The sequence below is a fragment of the Oryzias latipes genome, chromosome 2 (genome assembly GCF_053564925.1).
Source record: "Oryzias latipes strain Hd-rR chromosome 2, Olatipes_Hd-rR_3.1".
NCBI classification, from domain to species: Eukaryota; Metazoa; Chordata; class Actinopteri; order Beloniformes; family Adrianichthyidae; genus Oryzias; species Oryzias latipes.
Genome location: NC_136238.1, coordinates 43,364,107 through 43,378,880, shown reverse-complemented (window position 1 = coordinate 43,378,880; position 14,774 = coordinate 43,364,107).

The following is a 14,774-nucleotide window of genomic DNA, read 5'->3' as shown; positions in this document are numbered from 1 at the left end:
GGTGGATGAGATGTTTAATCCCAGAAAATGCACCAGATATTACAGAGAAAAACTTGGACAGGAAGTGGAAGAGACTCCTTTGTGAAAAAGAAGATTTTGGGAAAAACAGCAATCTTGATGAATGGAATTTGAGACCAAACATCCGTCCAAATGTTCTTGGCCAGCGGTCAACAGAAAGGAATAATTCTAGATACTGTACCTAACCGGGAATATTTGATCCTTGATGATTCAATAAGCAGCTGAAAAAGGAGAGACAATCCCCCAACAAAACCAAACACGCAGACCGACACAGTGAAAATATCAAGGAGTTACGTTCAGAAAAAAAGCATCTTGAAACTGAAAATGAGTCTCTCACAGAAAAGCTAGAAGAAGAAAAAATGCTGTAAAAAGGTTATCATTGGAGTCTAGCAGATTAAAATCAAAGATAGCATGCTTCCAATTTGAAGCAGAAGAAAAGGAGCAATGTGAGGGACGACATGAACTGTCAGACAAGTTAAAAAGCATTTTGGAGGAAAATAAACAGCTGAGAAAGGTTCATGCTGTTGGAGTCTTATGTACTGAAGCTCAGTGAACGCACCAGGCAGAGACGCCTAATGGCCTCTGTCATCTAACCTGTTGTTGGGGGTGTGTAACGCCCCATCCCGCCTCTTAGAAAGTGTGTTCTTTAAAGCCTGATACCACGGTCGCGTGTGGGCGGAGCTACCAGCTAAAGTTATGGTCTGATCGCTGCATGGAGCCATGTGTGCATCAATGCATGTTAGACACGGAGAATGTGGAGAGATCAGGTTTATTATTTTGGAGAGTTCTACTTAGTAATCATGTTTCCATGTTTGAGTTCATTAAATCATCCCAGAGAGTCTCTGCTTTAACTCCTGCAGTGAAAGCTGCGTCTGAATCTGACGCCGTGTTTCCATCTCTGACAGAGTTTGAAGCCAAAGCCCCTCCCCCACCTCTACCTGTTCACCTGTTCACATCCTCTGCAGCTGAGAGTTTATTTTCCCGCGTAAAATACGAGAGCACAAAATACGGTCATTAGAGGAGAAGCTAAAAAAAGTATTTTTCCGTCAGGAAAAAATTAATTCATAGATTTTCAGCTCTGTTGAACCATTACAATGTTATTTTTTCCTCCATAAATTCCAATGACTTTGACCTGCATCTTTACCAGCTGGTTCAGCGCATCAGGCTGTGTGTCTGCGTGCGGACTCACGCACACACGGGAGGATCATTAAAGACTGTCACATTTTACAGCAAGAAGCAGAATCCCATCCCTCTGAGCTGTCACTCAAAAGTCATCAAGTCTACGCGTCAGTGAGCTGCTGCTGAATGGAGAGACATGAAAAAAGGTGGAAAGAGCAAACATGAAGAAGAGTTTTCTTCTCTATCACCGTTTCAGAGCAAAGCTGCAGGCTGACTGTAAAACTCTCCATAAATCCAAATTGAAGGCAGAACCTCCTCCAGAACCATCAGAACCTGAAATGCCAAACATCACTCTATCAGAACCTCCCTGAGCCGAGGAGAACCCACTTTCCCTAAGAACATCTGGGAACGTGTGACCTTCAGTGAACAACATATTAGTGAAAATATGTTTAATAATTAAGTTGCACATAACACAAAAGAGGAATGCATGAAAAGATGAGGCTGGAGGGACATGAAGGACGCCACAGTCACAGTCCTCCACACTGCATTGTCCCACCTGGAGAAACAGGGGAGCTATGTGCGGATGCTCTTTGTGGATTACAGCTCAGCGTTTAATACCATTCTCCCTCACAAACTGGTAAATAAACTGATGGAACTAGGACTTCCACACTCCACCTGCTCTTGGATCAAGAGCTTTCTTACTGATCGCAGTCAGAGAGTGAGAGTGGGCCCACACACATCCAAGGCCCTCACACTCAGTACTGGCTCCCCACAGGGCTGCGTGCTAAGCCCCCTGCTCTACACCCTGTACACCCATGACTGCATTCCTGCTCACCACAGCAACACCACTGTCAAATTCGCAGATGATACGACAGTGGTGGGACTCATTTCGGGGGGAGATGAGTCTGCTTATAGAGACGAGGCGGATCAGTTGACGATGTGGAGTAGGGAGAACAATCTGCTCCTCAATACCACAAAGACCAAGGAGGTCATTATTGACTTCAGGAGGAAGAAAACTGCTGTTTCTCCACTGTTCATCAGCGGGGTCTGTGTGGAGAGAGTGCCAGACTTCCGCTTCCTGGGGGTCCACATAGAGGAGGATCTAACCTGGGGAGTAAACACCTCTGAGCTGCTGAAAAAGGCCCAGCAGAGACTGCACTTCCTAAGGGTGCTTAGGAAAAACAACATCTCCCAGAGACTGCTGGTGTCCTTCTATCGATGCTCCATTGAGAGCATCCTCACGTACTGTGTCTGTGTGTGGTTCAGCAGATGCACAGTGGCTCAGAGGAAAGCTCTCCAGAGGGTCATTAACACGGCACAGAGGATCACCGGCTGCCCTCTCCTCCCTCTGGAAGATCTCCACAGCTCGCGCTGCCTCAGAAAAGCCCAGGACATTCTTAAGGACACTTCACACCCTGGACAATCCCTCTTTGAACTGTTGTCATTAGGGAGAAGGTTCATGTCAATCAAAACCAGGACTGACAGATTCAAGGAAAGGTTTTATCCCGTAGCAATAACTACATTAAACGCTGTAAAGAACAAGCCATAAATGAAACATGACAGAATGTTCACGCGTGTGTGGGTTATGTCTGTATTTTGTCTGTTATGTCTGTTATGCTGTATTTTATATTGTTTTTATACTATTTATTTTATATTGTTTTTATGCTATTTATTTTATATTGTTTTTATACTATTTTATTGTGATTTTATTTTTACTATTTGACTATTTTTGCACTTTAATCTCGTTGTACAATGTTGCAATGACAATAAAGACTATCTATCTGTCTATCTGTATCTGTTTATGAATCTCTGTAATAATATCAATACAAAGACGTGTTTTTCCTGTGGGACGGGAGACGATACAAAATCAATGCATCTCTGTTATTGTGCAGGAATAAATCTTCAGAGTTTTGCGGGTGCAGGCGGCAGTGGGATGAAGACAATAGTCCCGTCCAGGGCTCCACTTGTCACCCCTCCACTGTGGTCTAACAGAAGGAGATGGACACATCCTTGACCTGAACACCTACTACAAAAGTTTGGTCGGTTTCCTTGGAGAGTACTCTGAGAATGAAGACTCTCTCTTCATCTTCATGCAGGAGGAACGTCTGTTTCCAGACCACCTCATTGAAAAGGAGGAAGTTTTTCAATCTCTCACCAAGAAAAGTGATTATGAGGAACTTTGTGGTCAGTTGCTCCAACCAGTTCTGCTGGCCCTCAAAACTTATTTGGAAAAGTCTGTCAAGGAACATCTCCCTGGGGGGAATTTGGGATGCAGGAGAGCATGTGAGAAGATGAACTAAAGCAGCTCCAAAACACAACAAGGATCCAGAAAGGATAGTCAGTGTGTTAGACTATCTTGTTCACCATAGGCCTAATGCATCAGCTGTTACAAATGAAGCATATCTGATGTCCTCCTACAGTAAGACATCAGAGTGGATGTCTCAGTTATCTCCTGAAAAGCTGGAACAACTACTAGGTGATGTAAGAAAAAGGAGAAAGGAGCTGGAGGCTAAATCCAAAGTAAGGGAGGCCAACATCACAAAGAGCCATGAAGAGAAGCAACTAAAAGCAGTGGAGGCTTTGGCAGAAAGCAGGAGAAAACATTTGAAAAGAAGAACAACTTGACTGAAATAATCATTGATGCAGGTCTTTGGCAATCAGAGAAAGATGATAGTAACATGGAGAAGTGTGACGGTGATGCTGAGAGATTCAGAGCTCTAACAAATCAGCTTCATTTCCAGCAGGAAGTGCTGCAGCAGGACCCCAGGGGAAGGAAGGATGTTTTCATTGTTTCCAGAATAGACAGTACAGGGAAAGCTAGAAGTAAGCCATGGACTGAACTTAAAGATAACTTAATGTTTCTCATCCAATCTGCTGTGGCTGCAGGTTCTTCTCAGAGTCTCCAAGTGTGCCCAAGAAAAGAGGACCGTCCCATCCTTACCAGGTAAAGGAGTACGCCACTCATCTGCAGATGGTCAAGTCTACATTGGAAAAGTCATATTCCAAGTTCCTGGACTTCCATCCTGGTTTAATGTAATTTATGAAGGAGATGAAGCTGTGTAGAGCTACAAACTGATGGATGGAGGTCTGGAGATCATCATTGAAAGCTCCTGACTGTTGCTGCGTTATTGAGTATTGTGGATGTTTGGATGATAGCTAATGAAACTAAAAAGAAAAGGTTTATTCACTTGAAATGTGTGTGTTTTACTCTCTTAAATTGCCTTAGAGAAGGAAAAAAATGACTTTTAAATGTTGAATCAAATGTACCAATACATGAATTACCCTAATTATATTAATTAATCAGTTAAAAAATGTTAAATTTGCTGAAGCACCCTAAGAATGTCCTGTGAAAATTGGAGTGTTTGGAACAAAAATAGGGAAGATGTGATATCTAGAAGAAGAAAAAACATTTTTGCTCATTTTAATGTTTTGTTCCTGTAATTACCAAGTTTTCCCATTGTTTTCTATTCACAAAACAATAGAAATCATTAAGACTTAAAATGTTAATAACTTGTTTAATTTTAAGTCTATTGAGCTAATTTTATTTGTTATTTTGTTCAGAATTGTTCTATCATGTGTGGTCACATTTTTTCTGACTGGGCCTTAAAATCTTTTGTCTTGTGGTCCAACTGTGTTAGGAAAAGGTCAAAACCCTGATATCCACTAAAGAAACCTGAGAGAATCAGCTGCTGATAAAGACTCAATAAAACCCAAATCTGAAGGAGAAATCAGTGAGAGATGAACTAAGAGCTTCTCTGTCTGTGTGATGAAGGTGACATACCTATGTGGTGGAGCTGCAGCTGTGGTTTCCAGATGACATCCAGCAGTCTGCGCTGACGACAGAGCTCCTCCTCGTACTGGACGATGGTTCCTTCACAGAGTCTGCAGATTTCTTCAGCAGCAGCAGCTAGTCGCTCGCTGATCAACTCTCTCAGAGACTGAAGGGAAGACATGGTTCCTGCTCCGATCTTCAGCTCCAACTCCCACAAACACCGCCGTCCTCTTCACTGCAGCTCCGATCGATCATCTGCTAGTCTCACAATCACAGCAATCCACGTTGTCTTTCCGTTCAACACTTCTTCACTCATTTACGACACTTTGGAAAATGCTGAGAGTTCCCACACGAACCACGTATCGTCCTTTCTGTCCAAAATCCTCACAAACGTCCCAACAAAACACCACCGACCTCTCAACACAAGCTAACGCTGCTAGCCTGCTAACAAGCTTTTTTTTTTTTTTTTTTTTTTTTTTTTTTTTTTTTTTTTTGAACTTTAAACTAACGCTGCTAGCGCCTCGTGCTGTTCTTCCTCTTTGTTTGGCTAACAGCGTCATGGTGCTTTAGCGCCACCAGCTGGTGTGGAGTGTTATCTGTCGCTCACATAATGATGTCGATGGCGGCATGAAATCGCTTCTTTTTCACCCTTACTGGCAAATAAAAGAAAAAGTGGCAGTTTTCATTAAACAAAACTATTCTGTCACTAATCTTTTTCGACCAGAAAAAGAGCAACCTAAATGGAGACGTGGGAACGGGACGTGCCTTCCGGTTCCGGCCAATGATGTTAGTCGCCATTTTGTCGTATGCAGCCAGGTTTTTTTTTTTAACTTTATTAACAATTGAGGTAACATACATTAAATACGAACAATAACCATGTAATCAACGTTGCCAAATAAAACATATTAACATAGAAAATAAAGAATAAAGGAAATAAAAACAAAAAGATAATGAACATAGGACACAAATAAATAAAAGCAAATAAGTAAAATAAAAATAAAAGAACATAGAACCAATCTATATGGTCTAATACTGCTTAGGGGTACTCGTGAAGTTTGTATTTCTGAACAAAACTAAGCAATTTCAAGCCATTCTTCTTTTTCATGTAATGCAGTGATTGAAAGTAAAAATAGTGCTCTTTATGAAATGTTATAAAAAGTGGTTTGGTCTTCAAATATGTATTTTTGTGTATATAAAACTTTCCTTGCAATATAAGGATATTAAGAACAGTATTTTCTGGTCTATTATGCGATACCACACGCAATAAAAGATTTTTTGCATGAAAATGCAATTTTGGAAGAATACCAAAAACAGAAATGTCTGCAGCCAGGTCTTCTTGGGCTTATTTAACCGAAAGAAAAAGAAGAGTAATATATTTCCTGGACAACACAGGTCCTCACGAACGGAAATATGCAATAATCTGAAAATTATGACCTAAACTATTAGTAGGAAAAGTGAAATCACCTCCTTTCAGGGTTTTTGGAAAAAAAATAGTTTAAATATTATATTATATATGAATATATCAAACAAATTTTCCACGTATGGGATCAATAAAGTAATTCTGATTCTGATCATCCATCTGATTTACTTTCTGCATTGACTTTGTTTATTTTAAGTGTCATCAAATTTTGAACAATTTTAAAATTAAAAACATAATAATAGAGGTGGATCTTTACTTCTGACAAACATTGTTCTCTTTTTCCTTTTGTTTGATCCTACTACCAAATTAAAATAAATAATAATTATTAATAAAAGCATTATTTTGTTTGTTTAAGCCACAATGTTTTTCCTCTTTTAAATCAGTACATTTTTTTAGCTGTACCCTTTATACATGTAAACACCATAAATGCTCACATGTGAAAGAGGAAAACTAATTAGGATTAATAAATAATAATAACTATAATATAATAAAACATCAGAGCCAAAGAAAGTGGTCTGAGAAGAAGCAGCTCTGAAGCTCTGCAGCTGACGGTGCAGCTTCAGGACTCATGAGGAGGACCACACTGCAGCGCCTCCTGCTGGAGCATCAGAGAGTCTGCAGACAGAAGATCCTTCCAACAGCAAAGAGGTCTGCAGGAGCTCTTTCCACCACCAGCAACAACCTGAACCAAGCAGGACCTACAAGAAGTTCAGCCACTAAACTTCCACAACTCTGTCATTTCCTTTCAGAAGCTCTGAGCTCCGTCTGAGTCTGCAGAGATGCTGAGCTGCTCAGCTGCTGCAGCTCCCACAGTCACATGAAGGTCTGCAGCTGCAGCAGGAAGTCCAGATGTTCCCACAGTCACGTGACTTTGGAAGTCTTAGCTCCTCCTCCTCACCATCACTGTGACTGTTGACGTCTTCCAACTCCTCCAGAAAGCTGTTTTCTGATGAAGCTCTAACATCTCCTCCCTGTTGCTGCTTTCAGTCCAAACTCACTCTGTTCATGTCAATTCACTCCAGAGAAAATCCTTTTTCTGGGAAGAATTTGCTCCAAGTTTTCCTCCAACTAAGAATCTGCAAACCCAGATGAGAACTCCCAGCAGGAAAAGAATTCATCTGCAGGAAACTAGAAAAAGGCCTTTTTGTGGGAGGAAACCATTCCAGATCTTTACAAACACCAGAAATCCCAACTTTTCCTCCACTTAGCCTGAGTTTGGGTTCCAGGAAGCGGTGTGTGTTCAAGCTCCGCCCCCAGCATGAAGCCCCTCCTCCAACATGAGGCCACTGGGGAATTCTGAAGGAAATTTTACATTTCAACAGAAATTTCAAGCTAAAAACAGGAAAAAAAAACTCTCTTCATGTTTGAAAACAATCAAAGATTCAAACAGGAAGAGAAAACAAGGTTTGTCAGGAAATCAACAGATTTGATTGATTGTAAATCTTCTTCCTGTTGGAGTTTGATGAATGGAAGTAGAATGTGTAGAAAGTCAGTTGATGTTTTCCATTTCAGTAAATGAAGGTTTGATCTGCAGATTTCCTGATCCCTTTCTGACTGGGATCCAGACCTGATCTAGACGGGACTCATGAGGAAGCAAACAGCACAGAAACTGCTCTGAATGTTCCCTCTTCTTCACTTTCTGTCTGACTTCAACCATGAAGGGACTTGAACCCTCAACCTTCTGATCCATGAGGCCACATGGTCTGAGAGAACATCCAGGTCCAGCTGCAGGTGGAGGACAGCATCATCCAGCCGTCACAGACTGGGGGCGGAGCCTGGAGATGACTGCTGAAGGTCAGAGGGCGGAGCTTCATCAGGATGAAGGTGCTGCTTGGATTCTGCTTTGATGTCCGTCTGTTCTCAGTCCCTTCATGGCTGCTGCTCAGAGCTGTTTCTGGATCTTTCTGGAGAATTCATGTCTTTACTGATCCAAATGTGGGATTTCTGTTTTTCTTTGGACTTTTCTTGATTTCAGGCTTTTAGCTTCTGGAACTTTCTTTGTTTCTATGCTTTAACTTCCAAACGGGTTTATCTAAGACTATCTGATTGTTTTTCATTTGACTTTCTAGGAACTTTCTGTTTCATCTTTGAGGATTTGGACTTTTGAAAGACTTTTAGCTGCAGTTTCATCCTTTGAACCAGATGGATCTGAATCTAGAGTCAAAGATTCTAAGGAAATCCTGGATTCACAGACATTTGATTGAATTTCTGTCTGGATCAGAAACCAACAGCAGACATTTCAAGCCGTCATCTGTTCCTAATGTTCATTCCCCGCCATCATTGAAAGCTTTTGGAATAGTCCCTAAAGCCAGCGATGGGGCCGCTTTGGAGCATGAACTCATCACTCGGTGTCACGGTGGCAGAGAGATGACAGATCCCAAATCTGAGGCTGAAATGATCACGTCCTACCAGCTCCACTCTGGATTTGGGACCAGAAACCTTTGAAGATGTTGGAGCATTGTTGGAGAATAGACTGACAACATTGACCTTTGACCCCTCCCTCATGTGTTCCACATCCAGCTGCAGACACACCACTACAGCTCCCATTCCACTTCTGATCCAGCAGTTAGAACCAGAGCCTGCATTTGCAGCAGGTTCCAACCCACTGACCACTGAAAACATTTTCTTCTTCTTCTCCAAAACATTGGACTGTTTTCATGTGATCACATGGAAGCAGAATTAGGAAATCTCTAGGAAATCTGTCCTTGTTTTGTCAGCATGTTTGAATTGGAGTTTACAGTTAGACGACAATAAAGACGAGTTCACACCAAGAAATTACTTTGATGATATGTTCTTTAAATAAATCAGAAAAAAGTTTAAATAGTAACACGTCTAAGGTATTTCTGTGTAAAATAGTGTTATCATTTGTCAGTCTTCTCCTGTGTGGAGGTATTTCAGTTCATTATAAACTGACATAAATGAGTAACGTTCACTGCAAACTGTGCAGACGGCATGTTCTTTCTAAAACTGGAAATAGCACCAACCTTTTTTATCACCTGAAGCTGAGTCTCCATTTGATAATTCAATAAAAATAACATTTCATTTCCTCATTATAAAGCAACTTTATTGGAGTTTCATTTGTCATTGGTCTTTTTGAGCCAAAATCCTGAAGAAATCAAAACAAAAGGCTTTTCCAACAGAATCTGAACGTTAGCATGTGACCTAAGTTTGTTGACTTTGTGCTAAATGTTGATTTCTTTGACTGTTGTGTTCATAATCTCAACAGTTCTCTGTCGCCCTCTGGTGGTTCATCAGAGAAGCCAAACTTCCACAGAAAGTCAATCAATAAACATGAGCTAATTCTTGATGCAGGTTTGAAAACACAGATGGAAAACAGCATCAATCCAAATATTAGTCAATGTTTCCTTGAATGGAACAATTTCAGGATTTGTTGTCATAAAGTTGTGAGAAACTGTCTTGTAAAGTGTGTGGTGACGGTCCACTGTGGAAAATGACTGTTTGTGGAACATTGAGATGTGCTCAGTGATTTGGCTTTAGGACACTTTGGTTTCATTTCAAACGTTGGTTTCTCCTAAATCTACAAACTCTCTCCACAAACTGTCTCCTAACTCTCAGGGATTCCTGCTGCTGGCAAAACTCACGGCTCAAGGAACCACTTCATGAATCAGTCACGCTTTGGAATGAACTTTATTGAACAACATGTCATGGTCTGGAAGAAGCCCCAGTTCCAGCTGACAGAAGTCTGCTTCTGATCCATCAGATCTACCTAGCAACAGAAGCAAAGCTTCACGTGTTGCAGCAACAGTTTCCATGTTTGGGAGGATCTTCTGAAGAACAGCTCAGTTCCAGATCACATCATGATGTTTGATGTTTTCTTCATTCCAGGAAATCATCTGTGTCTCCTTTGATCTGTGCTGAGTCAGCACTTTGACTTCTTTTCAACTTTAGATCCATCATTTACAATCAAGGATTTATTGATAAATGTTATTTATTGACAGAAAATAAAGAGTAAATGTATTTCTCATCCAGCAGTGATTGTAAGTCTTTTATTTTGAAATTCCTCAAGGATGATCATCATGGTGGGATTTCCAGATCTGCATGAACTCATCCTGAATCCAAAAGACACTGGAGCATCAAAGAATCCAACCCATCTCTGCCAACATGAGGCTCTTACTTTGAAAAGTCTCAGACTTCCTGCAGGGAAACAGGCTTTCTGCTGCTGCACTGACAGATGTGCACGAGCTTGAAAGAGCTTCCTGACTGAGGAGCTGCAGACTTTCTCCTGCAGAGCAGCAGCTGACTTCAGCGTCGTCATGGGAACACAGTCTGCTGCTGCTTCTGGAAACGTCTTCAAGGCTGTGGTGGGACTTGTTGGTCTGGAGGACAGATTCTGGGAGCAAATGCTGCTTCAGCTTCAAGCTTCAGCTCTTTTCTTCTGGCAGAGCTTAGAAGAAATGGAAACCTCCTTTGTTCTGACTGTTTGCTCCAAATCCCAGATTCAGGAATTCCTCCAAGAAGTTCAGCTCAGAGATCATCAGCAGAGAAAAGCCTGAAGTTCTGATGACAACAGAACATAATCAATATTATTGATCCACATGGAATCCAGAAGAAACTCTGAGGTGAAGACATGAAGACACAAGCTTCAGAGACATGAGGAGAAGTCAGAGTGGATTCATTCTGGACTTTCTTCTCACATCTTTGTCTTTGATCCTTCAAATCTTCTGAAATCTGATCATCCATGGATTGTTTTTGTGGGATCAGATCCAGAGTTGCTGAAAGTTCTGCTGCCCTCTGCTGGTCAAAGTCTCCAAACAGCAGAGAGGAGATTCTCTGGGATTCCTTGGAGTCCAGATTCTCCTGGATGTGAACAGTCTCTGCTTCTGGAACAGAAGAGTCCTTCTCAGAGCAGCATTGAGGATCTGTTCTGTCCGGCTGAGAGCGCTCCCTGCTGGTAGGAGACAGAAGCACATCAGCTGCTTTTCTGTGGCCGTTCAGAAACAGTCTGGAGACTCTAAAAAACCTCCACTTCCTGCAGAGCATCATGTTTGATCCTCTTCCTTCAGAAACGGCTCCATTGTTCCATGGCTCAGCAGTTTGACTAAAGCAGCTGAGAGTCTGGATGCAAACAGACCTCAGCAGCTCATCCAGAACGCCATGACAGAAGCACATGCAGCAGCACGTGCACGCTCCCAGAGAGCAGCAGCTGATCCAAGTCCTGAGACCTTTCTGTTCTGCTTGGAGCACACTTCAACATGAACTTCATTTCCCATCATTCCATCTGTCAGGAGAGAACAGCTGCAATCAGCTTCCTTCAGGAATGACTGCAGGTAGAAGGATCTTTCATTCTTCAGCACCACCAGGACCCACATCCAGCCCATCAACAGCCAGAACATCAGTGACATCAGCGTCTCATCTTCATCACATCATCATCATCACCTCTACGTTTTTACAATCTGATGGATTTCAGTCTTTCTGCAGCTTCTCATCAACTGGATTGTCAAATATTTTCATTTCCTGTTTTATGTTTTAAACGTTGAAGAAAAATCTTTCCAGTTTTAAAAAGATGAGACTAATAAAGTTCTTGGAAAGACCCTGTCTGCTGCAGGACCTGTGCAGGTGCATTGTGGGTAATAATGTTCTGTTTGGGATATTTGCTGGATTCTGGATGTTGACAGTTGTGTTGGTCTTGATTGTTTAGCGTTGTGGTTTGGATGTTTGTTGTTATTTGTAGCACAGCTGAGTAGGTTCTTCATAGACAACATGTTGCTCTGCCAATGTGCCTTTGGGCCAACTTGATTGGGCTGTTTGGAAGAATAATGAGGAGAAATGAGAGCCTCCATCAGATCATGTTTCTGCTGTTTTTCAGAATCTGAACCTGAAAGCTGTCTGTCATATTTATGCAGCCTTTTTCAATAGAAACTGATCAAAACTGCAGATTCTATTGCTTTCTCCATCAGATTTATGTTTACTTCATTCTGTCTTTCAGTCACAAACACACTGGTTATATTTTAATTTATCTACTGATACTATTCAGCCTGACAAAACATGTATGGGGCTGTTTTCACTGTGTGTGTGTGTGTGTGTGTGTGTGTGTGGGTGTGTGTGTGTGTGTGTGTACACACAAGTGAAGAAAACAAAGCAACATTTCAGTTCAACATTATATTTCTGCTCAGCAGACATGCAGACAGTGGAAAATAGTCAAATAAAAACAGGAATAACAGTTCTTCTAATGTGTGATTTTTTCCTTGATATTAAAACAGGGAATAAATATTAGTAGGCTGAAAGATCATATTGTGCCTCAATAATAAATTAGCCAACACACAATGTAAAGATAATTAAAGCCGCAAGCGGCGTTGTATGGCCCGCAGACGCAACCCGCCTTCCACGCCCAACTCTACGCACCACCGCCCTCACCGCCCTCACCGCCCACTTTTGATGAAGGTTAGTCAAAACTGCATATGCTAATTATGCTAACTGTGCTAGCTATGCTAATGTGTCTAAAAGTGCTAGCATAGCGATCAGCATCATCAACTGACTCAGAAAAACACATTACCTAAAATGCTAACTATGCTAGCTATGCTAATGTGGCTAAAAGTGCTAGCATAGCGATCAGCATCATCAACTGACTCAGAAAAACACATTACTTAAAATGCTAATTATGCTAACTATGCTAGCTATGCTAACATAGCTAAAATTGCTAGCATAGCGATCAGCATCATCAACTGACTCAGAAAAACACATTTCCTGAAATGCTTATTATGCTAACTATGCTAGCCATGCTAATGTGGCTAAAAGTGCTAGCATAGCTATCAGCATCATCAACTGACTCAGAAAAACACATTACCTAAAATGCTAATTATGCTAACTATGCTAGCTATGCTAATGTGGCTAATAGTGCTAGCATAGCGATCAGCATCATCAACTGACTCAGAAAAACACATTACCTAAACTGCTAATTATGCTAATTATGCTAACTATGCTAATGTGGCTAAAAGTGCTAGCATAGCGATCAGCATCATCAACTGACTCAGAAAAACACATTACCTAAAATGCTAATTATGCTAACTATGCTAATGTGGCTAAAAGTGCTAGCATAGCGATCAGCATCATCAACTGACTCAGAAAAACACATTACCTAAAATGCTAACTATGCTAGCTATGCTAATGTGGCTAAAATTGCTAGCATAGCGATCAGCATCATCAACTGACTCAGAAAAACACATTCCTCCATTGGTGAGAGTTATATGTCATAAGTTGCTAAAAAGCCCACTTTTTCCAAAATGGCGGCTTTTCTGTTGATTTTATCTCCATAGCAACCATTTTATGTTTTGGTCCCCTCAGGAGGACGAACAGATTGACGTCAGTTTCGGACAAATCGGTAGAAGTAAACTTTTTGTCGTCCTTAGCAACAGTGGTTTTATGCTAACCACGCCCACATCGCCATCACGTAATGATTTCAAAACTTTCTTTGGATATACCCGACAAAGTTATCTGGGTTTCGTTAGCCGATTCTTAAAAATAAAATCCAAAAAATTTTTTTTTTGCCGAGTCAGCACTTTTTTTTGCGACCGTTTTTTGTTTACCACGGCCACATTCCTTTACCGATTTTGTCGTATGTGACATTGTTTTGTTCAGTGTGGGCCAGGGTATCGCATATTTCAGTTTCAGGCTATTCCGATAAAATATGTGCGAGCTAGCTAAAATAGCGACGGTTGCGAATTCGCCACGCGCACGCCGTTCAAAATCTACAACTTCTAATTCCAACATTTTGTCCACAGTAGCTTGCCATTGATGCCCGAGAAGTTTCAAATAGATCGATAAAAATCCCTAGGACGAGTTTTCGTTTGTATCCATTACTAAAGGTGCTTTTTTTTGAAAATCCAAGATGGCCGCCCCTTGCCAAGGTCAAAGGTCAACAAAACTTCTTTGGTAGTTGTAGAATCGTGTTTGTGGCATGTGTGTGCAATTTCGTGAAAATCGCTTGAACAAAATTGTCGTTTTCCCATATTGTGAAAAAACACGAAAATCGCCATTTCTCTGAGTTTGCCACAAAATGGCCGCCAAGCCGTAAGTCGTGTGGCCATCCCATAATAATTTCAGAACTTCTTTGGGATATCTCCAACACAAGTGTTTGGGTTTCGTAACTGTATTTCAAAAAAAAATTTTTTGGCCCCATAAGCGATTTTCGGCCCATTCATTTTTTTTACGGGAACGCTCGCTGTGATGTCATCGACTTCGGGGGGGTGACGTTCTCTTTGCCGAAAATTCATTTTCAATTTATCCCAGGTGTGTGCCAATTTTGGTTAGTTTTCGGGTATGTGGCGGGGGTAAAATTTGAGCTCAACGGATCCGTTAGAAACAAGAATAATAATTAAAGCCGCAAGCGGCGTTGTATGGCCCGCAGACGCAACCCGCCTTCCACACCCAACTCTACGCACTACCGCGGCCCTCTCCGCCCTCACCGCCCACAAATTAAAAGCTAAT